At 44.7% G+C, this 17,439-nt stretch overlaps 1 pseudogene; it reads left to right on the top strand.

The window, feature by feature from the left end:
- The first annotated feature begins 15,789 nt into the window (after nucleotides 1-15,789).
- Nucleotides 15,790-17,139, top strand: LOC115325442 (annotated as a pseudogene).
- Nucleotides 17,140-17,439: the final 300 nt, after the last annotated feature.

Genomic DNA, 17,439 nt, shown 5'->3' with positions numbered 1-17,439 from the left:
CACCGTTGTCGGGTCTTTCGCTGCACAAACTTCTGTGCGTGTTTGTAGAGTGCATGCGGAGGTACATTGCCCATGCAGGAAGAACAACTTGGATTTTGAAGGTGCAATCGACGGTTGCAGCACAACTGCTGCTAAGCCAACCAAGACGTCCTCCCCGGGAGTGAGTTCGCTTGTTGCTGCCACCGCAGGAGACCTTTAGGGACTTCCACCATCTCGTCTGCGACTTGCTTCTCGACAATGGACCTGATCTCTAAGCCAGAAGTATGTACCTCAGTCTTTACCCGATTATTATACAATAAACAGTGTCTTCAAAAGCCCTTCGATTACTGGACCCGAGATTGCCGCCGGAATAGACCATTTTCGGAATTCTTGGTTTGAGAGCTCTAGGTATGAAAATATGTTCGCTTTCTACAAACTTACGACTGATCGTGGCAGGTTTTCAAACGAACAGCCCGTGCCGGTGCTCGTGTTGTGCACGGACGTTCATTGCCAAGACCCCTCGAACTGGCGACTCCTAAAATGTGACAATTGAGATCAATATCACTTCTGCGGAGACGTTTCCGAATTAACAAAGTGAGTTTGTACACTTGAAGCACAGTTGTCATGATTTCATTTGCTAGCATCCAAACAGTGAATTCCTCGTGAAGTAGGACATAAAGATAAAAATAATGGCATAATTAACGGGGTTGACCATAAAATGAGCTGGCAAAATTGGAAGAAATGCTTTTGGAAGGTTTATTTTAGCAATGGACTTCACCTTGTAAAATTGAAACGCGTAGCATAAAGAATAAAGATGAGATTTGATTCCTTTGGCAGGAATTTCTATGGAAAGTTGAGGTCGAAGCTGGTGTGTTGTTGATTGTGTTAACTGTATCATCTGCAGGTATGACCATCTGCAGGTATGACCATCTGCTGTTCCTGGTTGGGCCTTTTTTGTGGAAGATGATAACGTCCTGAGGCCAGATTCCTAAAACTTTCTTACGACAAAAAAGTTTGTAAATTTGTCTTACGACAAAGTTAGAAACATTTTGAGTATTCCCGAAGCAAAATGTTTGTAAACTTTCTCTAAGTTACGAAGAAATCCTACGACAGGGGTCCAACTGACCTTACGAATGTTTTCTCGACTGTTAACCAAAATGGCTGCTGCATATGTCGTCTACGTACTCCTGCAGCAGCGCGACGCTGAGAGGAACCTACGGCAGCAACTTGTGTTCCGTACTCGTCGGACACTGGATACCATCGCAGATAACCATCTAGCACAGTATTACTGTCTCCCGAGGCCTGCCATGGAGAGAGACTGCGATACGCTCGCACCTGCGCTCCGCTGTCTAGGAATTGTGCGCTCCCTGTGGCATGCCCAAGTGCTACTAACGCTTCGCTTTTATGCAAGCGGCAGTTTTAAGTCGATGGTGGGCGACGTGGGAAACATGAGCCAAACAAGTGCTTCACGCATCATAAACGCGGTAAGCAGCACACTGTGCCACCTCGCCGAAAAAGGGATCAAGTTACCGGAGACCCCGCAGGCAGCAATGTGCACTGCACGCGATAAGTGTTTTCCCAATGTTGTGCTCGTCAGTTATCCATGTTATTTTATTTCAAATGCGAATTGTTAGCGTGTTTACTCAGCGTGATCAGCATTAATCAGGTGGAATTATCCGTGCATGACCCAAATTAGTGCGACTTTCATTGACGCAAACGAAGTTGTATAGAGTAACGTAAGCAACGGCCTTGTGTGGATCGCTTACCGAGACTCTCAGTCATCAATGCATTGTTCATGCAATGCCCATGCAACTAGCAAAGCACTCCTTGTCCTTCCCCCCCCCCCCCCCCCCCCCCCCAACAACCCTCTTTTCTTTTTTGGTAATAGTGTTTAAATGGGTGTGATAGTACTTCAATTGAAGCATAACTATTTAGAGGTCATCTCTTTGATAGGAAAATTTTTGTGTATATTGTAATGCTGTAAATAAAATATTCAAGATGTGCACTATAGGCTTTGCATAAATCAATAGGCTCCCCAAGGTGCTGGGGTGCAACGACGGCACACACATCGCCCTAAATATAGCAAAGAAGGACCAACACAACTGCAGAAACAGAAAAGGCTATGACTCCCTCAACATGCAAGCTGTCTGCAATACCTCGAATGAGATCATGCAGCTGACTGTCAAGGGGAGACACTGCTCTTTGAGGCAAAAATATGCTAAGAAAACACATTTTCGAAATTGTGTTTTTTGAAGATTGGCAGGCACTTATCATCTTGTCCTGAAGGATTTTCTTTAAAGAAATCTCTCTTATCTTGAAATATTCTCTTGGAAACAAAGTAAAATGAGTCTGAGGATGTTTTTTTGTAATATTTCTGAGTGAACTATTTACACCCTTTACTATTTTATGGAAGCCATATCTCCACTTGCACATGTCTAATCTTCATATTTTTTTCTTTCTCTAGTAGGTGTATGTGTGACATGTGCAATAAGGGGTACAAATATATTATAAATAGGATATCAGGCTTTTTTTAAGTGCCTTTTAGGCATCCTGCAACAAATAATTTTGAAACCGAAAATTTTAAAAATGTGCTAAAAAGCTTATAAAGCATCCTAGAGCTTTCATATATACCTTATTGGATTCCACATACCTTTTAGTTCACTGATATGTTTATTTTCTTATTTTAGTAATTCAATTTGTCTTAATCCTTCCTATAATCTTTGCAAATGAAATTTTCAATATTAACAAAACTAGTTAGGTTACATCAAAACCAAGTACATTGGTTGTAATGGTAGATTGTAATGGGAAATAAGCTATGAAAATGTCATTTGAATTGAATCACAAGTTATATAAAAAAGCTCTAGAAGCACTGTTGCCCCTTAAGTTGCCAGGGAGGACGCAGGACAGTTACGTCTGGCGCAACTGTGACTTGTCAGAAAGTTTCGAGGCTGGGAGCATGCCTTATGGCTGGTTGCTGGGTAGGTATATTTTAATTTGAATTTCATATGAGTATTAATAGTTAACAGGCTGAACGACCATGTGTTTGTAGTGACTTGGTATCCAGCATTTTTTGCATTTGGATCTTGGTAAAGGTTCAAGCCAGCTTGCAAACGTCAGTGTAACTCCTAGATGGGTACTTACTTAAATACGGGCTTTCTAGGCAAGACCACAAAACCAGGACAAAGCGAGCCAGTCATTTCCTCTGTGCCACTTGTCTGGCCACTAACAAGTTAGAAATTAAGCTTAAACCGATACTGCTTTCTTCCATAAATCTCTTCTCATTATCTACAGTAGTGAGCTTCCATCTGTTCAAGTCTGGAAATGTATTACAGCTGTAGTGGGGAATTTCGGCCGAGTGCTGCGTATCTGCCATCCTGGGAGTTGTAGGGTGCCCCTCGTAGTAGTGATCTACAGATCCATGCGAACACAACGCCCGTTCATGTCATAACCGGCATAGTTTAAGGGACAAACTTGCAACTCTTTGGTTACCAGTGCAGATATTGCTGGAGCGCTTTGTTTGCAAGGCCAAGCCCCAAGCAGTCTTATCTATTGCATTACTTACGCATTGTTACACAATATCTCATATTATTTTCAATATCTTAGGGGAGGCAGGCTACCCCTTGCAGCCATGGCTGATGACACCATTCTGCAAGCCAAAGGAGGAGTAGGAAGAAGCATACAACATGTTCCACTAAGAGAGTCACAGAGAGGACATTCTGCATATTGAAGTCCCGCTTCCGGTCAGTAGCGTGGGTTCGGGGGTTAAAACTCGTTCTGAAATTTCCTCGGAACTATCTTCTCTTCCCTCTGCATACGCAGCATAAAACAAAAAAGTTCTTTTTTTTTTTTTTTTTGTTGTTGTTTCTGTTCGATTTTTATACCTTCATGATAAAAGGTGCTATTGACACTTCCAACTTGAGGAACAAGGAACTAGCTGGAGCTAGGCACATATCCAGGGAGAAGGTCCAGGTAGCCTGATCCAGGTCCTCTTCGAAGTTCTCCAGTTTTGCTGGCACCTCCCCTTTCCCCTCCTTCACCACCCTGGCTATGTGCCTGGCTGTAGCAGGCTCTCCATGAAGGCTATCCTGAGAGAAAAGTTTGGTTTCCAGCATCGCGCAGTACTAGCTGGAATCCGAAAACATATTGTGTTGCTTCAGCATGTTAGACAGCCATACTTATGATCGCTCCTTTTCATTCAACAGTTCAGTGAAAGTTGCATAATGGCTGGGCCTGATCTGTTCTTTACTTTGGTGCCTTTGGATTGCACTTCAGCACAACATGTAAGCTGAAAGTGGGATCACACAAAGTATGAAACACGGTATAGTCGAATCAGAAATGCAGGCAATGGGGAACAGATCTAAAAGAAGGGACTTCAAGGAGCAGTAAATAGACAGGAGTGCCAAAGGGTTCTGGGGGCTGCATAAACTTCATATAGTCAACACTAACAGTAAATGCTGAACAAACAAAATTCCTGAATACACCACTGGTTCAGATGTCTTGACAGGTTCGGAGGGGTCCTTCAGTACACTCCAGGCGTGTGCTGCGTATTATCATGGCGTGTGCAGTCCTCCACTACTACTGTATCCCGCACTATGTCCCCTGATGGCTGTGAGCAATTGGGTACTCTCATCATGGGCAGCTGTGCCACGGGAAGTCGTGATACGGTCGTTCGCGAAGTGCGGCATTTCGTTGAACCACGATGTGCACTGGGACTGGAGCAGCGATGACGAGGACAACGACACCACTAGTGAGGACGACAATAGCACTAGTGAGGACGAGTAGACCAGTGGCTGATGAGTAGTCCCAAGACTAATGAATTTTCACTGCGGAATGCGCCCACAATTATGATTTTCTTTTTTTTTTTTTTTGTCATGTTTTTGACATGCAATATGGGGGGCCGACTTATATTTGTGTAAATATGGTAGTGAGGGGCCCTAAAGAATGAATGAGTGAAATTTGGGTTTTTTGGCACATCAGCAAGGTCATAGTGCACCAGAACTACACAGAAGGGTACTACCTGGCCAAGAAAGGAAGCAATGGCTTTTCCAGCCTTGGACATTTCACAAGGCTCTGCACATAGAGGCAGTTGTGCTCTCTCAAAATCTGGTCACTTAAAGCCACAGTGCTGCTAAAGGTTCCGTTTCATGAGGCCTACATAGCTGAAAATATGCCAAGCCTGAGTCGCTTCTCTTCAATGCTGCCACGCCCGACAATGCTTCAGAATTCTACAATGCCTGGCCAGCTGTAATGCCACCTGCCAAAAAGCAGCTGCTGTGCACTTGGTATGTGGACAAAAACTGAAAGCTGAACTGCTGAACACCGAATAATAAAAATTTCCAACATAAAATTTTAAAAAAGCTTCGCATTTATTTTTTTAATGTCAGTTGTGATATTTATTCTCTCTGGGCATTCATGCCCATTAAAAACATGTTGCATTATATGATTGGAAAAGAAGGTATAGCTCCTTAAAGTAACAGACTTTTTCATAGCAGAAGTGCCCTACACTTGAAGTTACTCGGATTTCCCATTTCATAAAATTAACATGTCTATTTTCATGTCTGACTATGCTTCAGAGTTCTACAATGCCTGATCAGCTGTGATGTCACCTGCCGGAAGACAGCTGCTTTGCACCTGGCATGTGAACAAAAACTGGAACCTGAAGGTCAGGAAGCTGGTTGAAGGCCAAGAGCTTGTGGCCTCTGTCTATAAGGCAGTAAGGGTCCTGCCGGAATGCCCGAACCAGGAAGAGCTCACAAAACTCTTGAAGGCTTTCATGGACAGCAAGGCCGTCTCTTCAACTCTCCTTGGAGTACTTCCAAAGCAAACTATCCTTTTGTTACAGCAAAGGAGCAGGAATCAACACCAATATGTACCTGAAAGCCACGCACAAGACCATAAACTACCGCTACCTTGAAGGAAAGAAAAACAAGCATGTTGACAAGCCGACCTCAGCCCTCGTCAACATGACATATGAACAAGAACCACTTATTTATTTATTTTTATTTATTTATTAATACTGTTCACCCTTTTTTCTGTCACGGCAGGGATACACCTTGCCAACATCCCAGCGAAACAAGACACCTTGTTCCCATATCACCACGAGAAAACGCTGCAAGGCCGTCTGGGGGAAGACTGGAAATCATTTGGGGTCGAAATTGGCAAGGATGCAACTATCACCCCCTGGGACCTCATCGACGTAGAATTCACTGACAGACAACCACCCGTAGCAATAGCACCCCCCCCCCCCCCCCCCCCCCCCACAACTGCGTTGTCAAATGAAGCGCTCTTCAGCTACATATTGTTTGTGTGCAGGGCCTTGTCTGACAGAGATCGCGGCACTGCGCAGTAACGAGTGGCGATTCTTGCCAAGTTGGCCACCTTATAGCTGCCCCGCCATTTCTTTCGTCAAAGTCGGACTTCTCTGGAGCTGGCCAGTCTTATGCTGGATTGGTGGCGGACCCCATTTACATCGGAACGGTCGCTGCCTTGGACATGTTCCTGTATCAATTCTCCGAGAATCGTCTGACAACAGCCCGTGTCGGGACCTTGGCCTCTCGTCACAAGGACTACACCGCTTTCACCACTTTGGGGTAGATCCCTGTGGCAACAGGACTCCCCATCGACCAGCCGTTCAGGTGAATGCTGGTTCGACCCGTAGCCAGGGAAGCTGTGGAGATGATGCGTGACACGGAGGAGATGGAGATGGAATTTTTGTATTCTGCGTATCTTTCGGACCTGGAGCTTGTCTCGAAGTCCCCTTATTCAACAGCTGCGAACCCAACAGGTCGATGTCGGGGATGTACTTCACTCGGACGAAGAAGATGCACGATTCATGGCCTGTGAAGTCGCGGTCCACAAATGGCGCGGTGCACAGGGTTTCAAGTGTACAGGATGAGAAGTGCAAAGGCTGCCACCTGCCATGCCAAGCATGCAAAGCATGCATCCATGATTATAAACCTGCACATGTCTCGACCATGTTGCACGCTGCACAATATGCAAGCAAATTCATGCCGTCATTCTCAAAGTCTCTCCAGCAACCCAGGAAACTATATGCGTTGTCTGCACAAAGACAAAAAAGGCTCGCAAGAAAACAAGGACGTGGTGCCCAGACTGTGGTGTGGCCCTGTGTGCAATACAGTGTTTTCGCACATACAGTGAAACCCGTTTATAACGAACAGCAGGAAACACTACGATCAGTTCGATATAGCAAGTAGTTCGATATAGCAAAACCCACTTACAAAACCGAGCTACGACTTTCCCGGCGATTAAATATGGATCTTTAAATCGCTGCAGCCACCCAGATCCAGCGGTGAAGCCCTCAACGTTCAGGAGGGGTGCAAAATCTCTTGCCTTGCTTTGCAACATTGGTCCGGAGACCAGCAGGTTCCGCGCACAAATGTCCAAAAACCATTGGTACAGCGCTTTTTCCACCTTGCCGTACGCCGGCTTGCGGATGCGCCTGCTGTCCGCATTTAGCCGTTCACGGGCCTTGTCTCGGATGGCAGACTTGTTTTTAAGAATTGTACTCAGCATACTTCTGGGGATCTTGTAGGCAGCGGCAACGTCTGATTTCTTTTCGCCGTGCTCCACACAACTGATGATGTCGACCTTGTCGGAAAGTGGCAGAGCCTGCCGCTGCTTCGTCGTCATTTCGGGCGCGAACTAGCTGGCCCGTACAGTGAACAGAAAGTGCATTGGGGACAAGAAAGACGACAACAAACAATGACTAAATTAACGAGAAGAAAGGAGGGAGGGGGAGAGAGAGAGAGCTTTGCCTGTGGTTGACGCTTTCAACGGCATGTGACAATGCTATGGAATCTGAAATGCGATAGGCTTATTGCTTCTTGGGGCGTGGTGTGTCAAGCCCCAAGTGAATGCGCAAGGTGAGGAGGGTCAAACTAGAGTTCCTTCAAGTTCTCTTCGGCGGGACATGAAGGCCCCCTAGGTCAAACTAAAGTGACTTTAGGTGAAACAAGGCGCGAAGAGAGAGGAGGCGAGAACTTCTTTTTCTTTCTCGTCTCTTCGCTTCCGCCTTGTAACAACGCGCTAGAAAGGTTTTTTTTTTTTTAGCTTACCTACGTTTTTTAATTGCTTTTCTTCGTAAGCAACCGCTTCGCACTTAAAAGATTTCTTTTTTTTTTTCTGTGCCCTTCGGAATCGCTTTTCTTCGCTTATTTTTGTTTGCAGCTCGAGCTTTTGGAATTTTTTTTCTTTCCTTCACTTTTTCGGGCGAAGGCATTGGCTGAAAGACGATCGTTTGCGCGTTTTTGGAAGCCTTCCCAGGGGGAAAAAGTTCGATATAGTCAATCTGTTGTCCGTTACAAAAAGTACTTTTCACATACATTTTGATTTAAATTTTTCGTGAGTTCGATATCGACAATAATTCGCTGTATGTGGGTTCGTTCTAAACGAGTTTCACTGTATCACACAAAGGCAAACTTTTGAACAGGATGTCCTGGGACTGACTAAGCCTGTAGTCTTGTGAACAGAGACACTAGGCGCTCATGTTGACAAAATAGCTTTCTAAATTCATGAATAAAATAAAGTGAGAATGTGCGGGAAGCCCACTTTTTCCACATTACGTGCAGTGAAACCCACTTTTCGACATTTTTTTAAAATATTTTGTCCTTTTTTATGTGCTTTTGATAATCTTTTTATATGGTTGCGCTCTACAGACTAGGCTGAACAGTTCGCATGAATAAAATAATTCAGGATTTTGAGGATATTACAAGAAAAATTATTACAGTACTGAAAGGGTTAAGCCCTCAACCACCTCATGGCAACAGGACCGTGGTTGCACAAGTCATTCTGTCAGGAAAGCGTGTCAGAGCACCTGGGAGGGTCTGCATGGGTGGCCAGGCCCCAGTCTGAACCCTCCACTAAAGAGCCTGCAGAGAATGAAGGCCACCCTTCATCAAAGTCCCGTGAAGAGTATGGGCATGCTCCAAGCTCTTTCCTTTTTTTCTTTATGAGCTTGAAGTGACTAAAATGTAGTCATGATCGGCAATAAGCTCTTGCCAGAGACTCAATTTCGACCAAAGTGTCTCCAAGCAAAAAGTCATGTCATTTCTAGTAAAAAGCATCACTAGACTTTCTTTTTTTAAACCTTGTCTGTGACGTTTTGGGCTCTTTGCCTGTGAGAAGTCTGGTTGATCCATGTCACATGAACCTGGAAGGGTGAAGATTCTACCAGACCGGGCAGAACTTCTCAGACGATTGTACACCCAAAGACTGGGTGAGAGTGTGCTCCCCCTTATTTTGATGTTTTCTAGTGTTCAGTCTATGTGTGTGATATTGATTGCCCTAATGAGACTACACCTAAGGCATATCACTTACTGATTGAGTTTATTTGCAAGCAAGTCTAAATAAACAAGGATCTTTAAAGCAGGATATTATATCTTTTGACACTTTAATAAAGGAGCACACCCCTTGGCCTGGAAAGAAAAACATAAACTCGGATTTTGCGGCTTACTATTGGAAGGCTGCTCTGAAAGAAACTGCATTTGAACTTCATCTGCAGCCAATGACGTTCTATTTGTGATGATGAGGTAGGCTCCTCTTTAAAAACACTCGATGTCAATGTGACTGAGGAAGGTATGCTGGTCAATTGGCTAGCAGTGCTACGATTGTTCCTTTCGGTGTCTTCTCTTTTTGGGTTCTTCAGTATAATTGCATACCACTAACTTATCTCATTGACTTTTATTCCAGCACACATAAGCTGAAATAGGCCTTTAATTTGCCCAATGCTTAGTCTTTAGTCCGCCTTTCAATTACAGGCAGCTCCTTTAACAATACAAAATCTCAGGATTAAAAAGAATGTGGAGTAATAGAGAAAAAAAAAAGTTATTTCAGTAAATCAATTTCAGCTTTTACGAGCCTTTTTCATGTTTTCACACATTGTTTGTTATTATGCTTTAGGCATGTAAGATAATGAAGCGTGCAGCAAGTGCCCACTCCATCTCAGGAGCTCCTTGCAGTGGAAGGGTGCCATGGCACTTGCCAACTGCTTCCACTATTACCCTGACACATATTCAGCAGTCCAACAAGTGCTCATGCTACACGCACAAGGATAAAACACATTGAACACAGCCGAAAGACAGGATAGACATTCAACTTAAAAACTGAGACAACCTTGACCCGAGAACGGTGCTGGGGCCCAAGGAAGCTTCTGGAAACTTGGTTTATCTGTCGTGATTCATCACCGTGCAATACCAACTATGGCCTCCAATCGGCCATCTACAAAGACGTTAACAGTGAGTAGTGGGTGGCTGGCATCTCGTCTCATTTGTATCACTTACTTAAAATTAAAATTAAATGAAACAAGATGTCGCCTTTCCACGGTGCCATGGCTCTCTTGACTCATTAAAGATTATTATAATTATTATTATTATTATTTAAACGTTAACACAACTAAAACAAATACAGCTTTATTCAAGCGAAGGAAAAAGTCAATATCTTCATCTACAAGCATAATTTTGGACAATAGCAGACCTGAATTTGTTTGTGACATTCTATCATTAAGAGCCTAATTTTAACAGAACTTTACATGGGAGTGCCATATAAATCATCTGTTAACTAAACTCAATAAAATAAATTGATTAATGAGGAAACAAACATTTTACCAAAAAGTACTTAAAGGAACACTGACACCCCCCAAAATTTGTTTTCCCTTCTTTGCCTGGCGATTTATTATGGTGTCGGAATACTGGCCAATTAATATTTTGCTACAGAGTAACATATTTTTTTAATAAAGCCAAAAAACACAACTGCTCGAAACCGAAACCAAAACTCCTGCACCGCACGGAGATGTGGAGATGATAGAGTGAGTGGCGGAAGTCACGTGGCTACACCCGACCATGCTGGGTATTTCTTTTATCTCTCTCCGCACGTAGCAGACGAATTGCGTTCACTTGCCGTGTTTGTTCCGCTCGCTGTTCTGTACTTCAAGATGAGTTGTTTTGTACATTTAAAGTTGGCAATTAGTAGCAAGTGCCCGAGTGCCGTGGTGAATTCCCGTGATCGGCTCCGAAAAGAACACTCCCAATATGTTGCGTGAAGAGTTGCCTCACATGTCCTGCATCTGAAAGTGGCATTGTGCGGCAGAGTGCACAAGTTTCCGAAAGATCAACGGGTCGGGATCAATGGCGGGCTGCAATTAATGTAGAACAGTTACGCGAAGCTCGGAAAGCGGACGCCACCCCATTCATATGCTCCTTGCATTTTGTGGAAAGTGACTACTACATTGAGTTCGCAGGTGTCAAAAATGGAATCCCATACCATTTAGTCCAGCTACATATCGTCCACAATAATTGTTTTTTTCAATGATAATTGCAAAAAGAGAAATGTAAACATCGCAAAATGTTTGACAAAAAAAAAAAAAGTATGCCGACGCCAGGGATAAAACCCGTGCCCTCTGCGTGTGAAGCGGATGTCTTTCCACTAAGCGACTGAAGGAACTTTTTTTTGTGTGTGTTTACAAGAGCTAGTGAAGGAACTGTATCATGCACACTAATGCAGCGGGTAGATTGTATGTCGGAAGTTTGCTGCCGATTTCCCTTCAATACATGCACTCCCGGCTTGAAGTCGGGCAGCACCATGCATAGGCCACATTCGCACCTCGTAAAGAAACCGTACGCGTGCGTATTCAACTCGAAGTGCGCACTTCGTGCTTGACGTTTGAGCGAGCGATGTCTTCAGCCACGAGAAGGGACGACGGCTCGGCAACGTCTTCAGGCGGAAAGAAACCGAATTTCAAGCCACATATTCTGTTCTGGGTAGTTGGGCTCTCATATGTCACGTACAACTAAAAACCTCGGCAAGCATAAATACCCTGTCAGTGTCCCTTTAAAGACTAATATAATTCCTTGTTTCTCCCTAAGATAACTTAGTCTCGTGATATGGGAAACTACTACTAAACAAAACAGGCATAGGGTTAACAGCACAAAAAAGGGCTGTGTGCATTATTGCAAATGTCTCATGTGCTACTCATACTCAAAATTATTTTAATTAACATAATTTGTGTTTGTTCCCCTGTACGATTTCCATATAGCCCATTTTTTTCCAAACAGCACTTGGAACAAAAAATAGAACTTTATCGCAAATGTTCAATTTGAGTACATGTTCCTTTTTATGACATCCGTTTCAAAATACCTGGAACGTACCCAGGTCCCAAACCAGTCAGGGCAGCTTGTGCAGGAAATGACGTAGATAAAATGTTTAAAAACGCCCGTTTCTTCTTTTTTCGGGGCAGGGGCGCGGGGCGGGGGTGATCCAGCCGTTTAGCTCTCGTGTTCGTGCCGGTTTGGAAACGGCCTTCCCGCACGTGCGATTTCTGCACTCGGTGGTTCGGAGACTCGGAGGCCAATAAATAAACACTCAAAACGAGTAGCAATAAATTGTCCCTACTGCTGTTGACAAAACTATTTTTTCTGAATCTTTTTGAGACAAACGGCGCAAAAGTTAACACGCGTCACCCGATACCCAGGGTGGGGGGGCTTCCTCCAACCGATCCGAACCGCGTGTCCTCCCGTCGTAACCGCTGTAATCGTGGAAGACACCCAGAATGGCCGAGGACCATTCTGGGTGTCTTGTTCTCGCGGAAGACGCCGCAAGGCGAGTTCCGGATCCCGTGGCGCTTACACACCCCGGCTTTTGCTTTGCATATTTTTTAACTGCGTTAGATGACAGACGGAGAAGTTGTACTCCGTCTCCTAACGGTTTCGCCCTCCCCTCCCTCTCGGCCAATGTAACTACCCCTATTTTTGTGACGTGTCCGACCCCTGCCTTTTTCTTGCCGTCTTTCGCATCTATTACTTGAAGAAGGGCGTCCGCCCGAAACGTCATGTATACCTCCTTGCCCGCGTATTTTTTCGAGAAGCACAACCTTATTACTTGCAATTACGTGTTCCCGGTACAACCTTCGCCGGATCGACGTTTACTTCCAAGCCCGGAGACCGTGCGCGGGTCTGGACCCCGATACAATGGCACGGTCTAAGCGAGAAACTCCTGAAACGCTACTTCGGACCCTACAAAGCACTTCGTTGACTCAAGGATCTAAACTACGAGGTGATGCCAGACGGAACAAGAACATCATCACGCCACACTCCATGACCAGAAGTCGTCCACGTCGTGCGCCTCAAGCCGTACTACGATCAATAGGACTGTGAATTGTGTTTTGTACTACGCAGTAGAAGATTGTATTTTACAAGTTTCCATAATCGGCCACTATTTTGGCTTGTTTTGCTGTTTTGTTTCCCGGCATGTCGCATCGAGGCGATGCGCTTTTAAAAGGGGGGAGTATTGCCACAGCAATGCCTCCTTTTTTTTTTAGACGCCTGTCAGACGGGCCTAGCCTGGGTATGCTTGATCGTGGCCGGCAGCATTGCGACGAGTTACGACAATGATACAGATCCTTTCCAGTGTCGACCTCACCACCACCCGTCGCGTGATGTATTTCTGTTTCCCTCCGTGTTTGCAGCGAATCACTTTCATCACGCCGTAATGTTGCGTGCCGCTGTGCACGTCAAGTGCAAGTAAGAAAGAACCCACTGTTTCGTTTCACGAAATTCCGGCCGACGTCGTGTTGCAACAAAAGTGGATCAAGATGATATCACGGAAGGACTGGGAGCCGAACACCACGTCAAACTACTCCGTCGTCTGCAGCAAGCATTTTATGTCTTCAGACTTCAAGGAGAACACTAAAATTCACCAGCTGAAGAAAGGAGCACTGTCCAGCGTGTTTGCGGGCTATCCACCCTACATGTGTTCTGCGCCTCCAAAACAACGTCAAGATGAAAGTACTCGCAAGCGCACGCTGCAGCCCGATGATGACAAGAACAGGACTGTGAAAAGAATGCGAAAAACAACTGCAGACACAGGTGACGTACACCTCGTCGACTGCACTGTGGACTCTGTCAGAGCTTCTGTTTGCGAAGAACGTGTGCAACTAACCGTCACATCAGCCTGTGTTAGTCCAGCCCCCACCAGCAGCAGTGCAAGCATGAGCCCAACACCTGTAAGTCATATCACTAGCGGAGAAGAATCGATCCCGAAGCGTACTGCAGCAGCTAGTAGCAACAGCAGTGCGATGGTTGACGTGCAATCATTTGCGAAACGAGCGTTTGCAACACAGACAGAGAAGACCAGGACCAGTGCAAGCGGTTTCGTGGAACGCAGGAAATGGAGAGCTAAGGAGCAAGCCCTTCGGCTACAGATCTCAAGACTGAAGGAAGCAGTGGACAAAAATAAAGAGGAGCTGCAAAAGCTAAAAGAAGACTGCAATGTCAGTACTTTCCTGGACGTTGTTACCGGTGCCAAACAGAAGAACGTGAAGGCTGTGTTCCTTCTTGACCACATAACCAACTACAACAGCAAAAGACCGACATGGTCTGAGACAACTGTGCGATATTGCATTATTTTCAGGAGCATGTCAACAAAGGCATACGAGTACATCCGGTGCAAACAGCTGCTGCGTCTACCGTGCAGGAACATCTTGCAGAAATACATTGGGATCGCATCTGGCGAAGTCAGCTTCAGCTCTTTGGTTCGATGTAGACTGGAGACGGAGCTTCAAAGCCTAACCACACCTCAGTCAAGAGTGCGCAGCTTGGTGGTTGACGAGATGCACATCAAGCAAAAACTAGAGTACAACAAACAGCGAGATGCCTTTGTTGGTGATGTCAACATGAGCCTGGATTTGGACCACCTGACGCAAACTGAGAACAGCAACCTAGCAAACTCATTGCTTTGCTTTCTGGTCTGTGGTTTGGCAGCATGCTTCAAGATACCCGTCGGGTATTTTTTTACAAAGGCCTGCACTGGAGCAGAACTTACGGAAACCATTCTTCATGTCATCAAAAAGACCGAAGAACTTGGTTTTGAGGTAGTTCGACTGGTAACGGACAATCACAAAATAAATTTAAAGTTTAAATATAATGTAGGAAACCACAGCCTAGTAGAAGTTTCAGAATATAAGTATTTAGGCATTTGGATAACCAACCGTCTCAGCTGGAATAAGCATAGTGATTACGTTACTTCGAATACTCTTCGTAAACTCTTCTTTTTGAAAAGAACTCTAAAATACTCCACCTCCGACACGAGATTACTAGCTTATAAAACTATCATTCGGCCTATGTTAGAATACGGTAACATCATATGGGACCCATTTACAAAATTAAATTTGACAAAACTAGAAAGAATTCAGAACAAAGCCACTAGGTTCATATTTACTTCATATGGGAGGACATCACTACAAAAACTTGTCCAAAGAGCTGGCCTCCAGCCGATCACTGAAAGAAATCGGGTGTGCAGATTAAAATTGTTTTATCAGATTATTCATGGGTATTATAAAATTAATGTGCAAGATTATATAACTTTTTCACAGGGCTATTCTACGAGGCAAAGACATAGTTTTTCCATAGTTCCATTCATGCCTCGTAATAATTGTTTTAAATATTTGTTTTTTCCACGGACTGTGGAGGAGTGGAACGAGCTTCCCCAAGAGACAATTGAGCAGGGATCTCTTGATTTGTTTGCCGCGCGTTTAGTATAATAATTTTTTTTTTCTGTCTGTTACTGTGTGGCGGAGGATGTGAGTGCCTGTACAGTTGACTTTGTGTATGGTGTTTCATGATGCTTGTACCCCACCTGCTATGATCTCCATGTGAGATTAGCAGTATTACTAAATAAATAAATAAATAAATAAATGTTCCTGCCATGGACATTCTTTGCAGAGGGCAGGCGGCAACATCGGCTCCGCAACCAGCTGATTCTTCAAGGATCATTTTCCTTGCTTTCGACCAGTGTCATATTATAAAAAATGTGAGGTCTTAGTTTCTTGCAAAGAGCATGGGCGGGCAAAAGGAAATATCAGCGGCACCTTTAAAAGAACTCTACAAGATGCAGCAAGGATCCACGGTAAAGCCAATCAGGTTTCTCACACGAAAGCACTTGTGCCCTTCAAACATCGAAAAAATGAGCGTGAGGCCTGCTGTGCAGATCTTCTCCCCACCTGTGACAGCTGTCTTGCAATACATGAAGGATCAAGCTGGTCACACGTGTGATGTGCTCTTCGCATCAGTGGGTCCAACCGTGGATTTCATGCTGATGATGCAAAAGTGGTTTGCAGTCATGGAGGTGAGCAACAGCCAGCAACACATCCACAAGAATGACCCAGACACTCTGCATTTCAGTGACATCAATGATGCGAGGTTGACCTGGCTTGAAACCACGTTCCTCGACTACCTCACGAAGCTGAAGAATAAGAGTCATCGCGACAACTTCTTGAGCAAAGAGACCGATCATGCCCAGGTCCCGACAACACGCTCCAATGCCGAGTGCATTCGTTTTCTTCTTAACGAAAAAAGTTTAACTTCGTGCTGACTCGCAAATTTTCAAGCAACCCCATCGAGGCACTGTTTGGTTTCCTTCAAAGGACGGCAGGCTGCAACGATGCAGCCTGCCGCCAATGGACATGAAGAGTGTGCTCTGCGGACTAGAAGAGATGTTGAAGACGGGTATTGTATCCTCATCCTTGCAAAGCAACGTTAACTGCTCAACATCTATCTGCAGCACCTCAGGAGTCTCTCGACAAGACTGCAAATGACAGCCATCCGAACAAGGGATTTTTCCCACCGGCAGCAGAGCGAAGGCTACGAGAAATGTGCTCGACGCCAGGTTAGTGGCTGCCCAACCCCGAGGTTGCAGCCATTGCCCTTATTGGAGGCTACCTGGCTCGCGTGATGAAAGAAAAGTTGGAACTGCCAGGACTGCGTCGAACCTGTGGAGAAGGCGAAGGAGAACGCGCCTGTGTATGGTCTTATCGCATATCAGGACAGTGGGGGACTGAAATACCCCCCAAAAGAACTGGTTTCTCTGCTGATGGGCCTCAAGAGGTTTGTTGACATAATGCTATTTCACAGGAAGGCCATTGAAAAGCCACTGGTAAACCAGCGTGGAACATGCTGTTGGAGTTCTCACATGGACATCCCCATCTTAGTGCGTAGAAATCGAGACGCAGGCCACAGGAAGATGTTGCTGGAGCTCTTGGGCCGAAAGTTTATTAAACCACTGCTAAGCAATCATGCGCTGAATGTCACGGACAAGAACTCCATCGTGAAGCTGCACGGGAAGCCACTGCCGCGTAAATTGCTGAAATTGTAGGTGCATGTAAATATTGTGCTCAAGCTATAACTAGTTCTTTGTGTATGTTGTGAATAAACATTTCCATTCAAGAATACTGTATTTCAGTGATGACAATAATTTCAATCCTTTACATTATCATGCTTAGTACATAAGAAATATTTAAGCTTGCAGCAACATCTGAAATATAAGATATAGGGCAGTAAATCTGACCGTGTGTAAAATTTTGTTCCTAGAAATTTAGTGCCGAGTTAAAATGTTTACTTTCCTTCTCAGCAGTTTACACTTGACTAGCATAATATCTGCAAACCAAAAAAAGAT

The sequence above is a fragment of the Ixodes scapularis genome, unplaced genomic scaffold (assembly GCF_016920785.2).
Source record: "Ixodes scapularis isolate PalLabHiFi unplaced genomic scaffold, ASM1692078v2 PGA_scaffold2__306_contigs__length_199485367, whole genome shotgun sequence".
Classification (NCBI taxonomy): Eukaryota; Metazoa; Arthropoda; class Arachnida; order Ixodida; family Ixodidae; genus Ixodes; species Ixodes scapularis.
The sequence above is the reverse complement of the archived record's forward strand: the minus strand, read 5'-3'. Positions and strand labels throughout refer to the sequence as shown.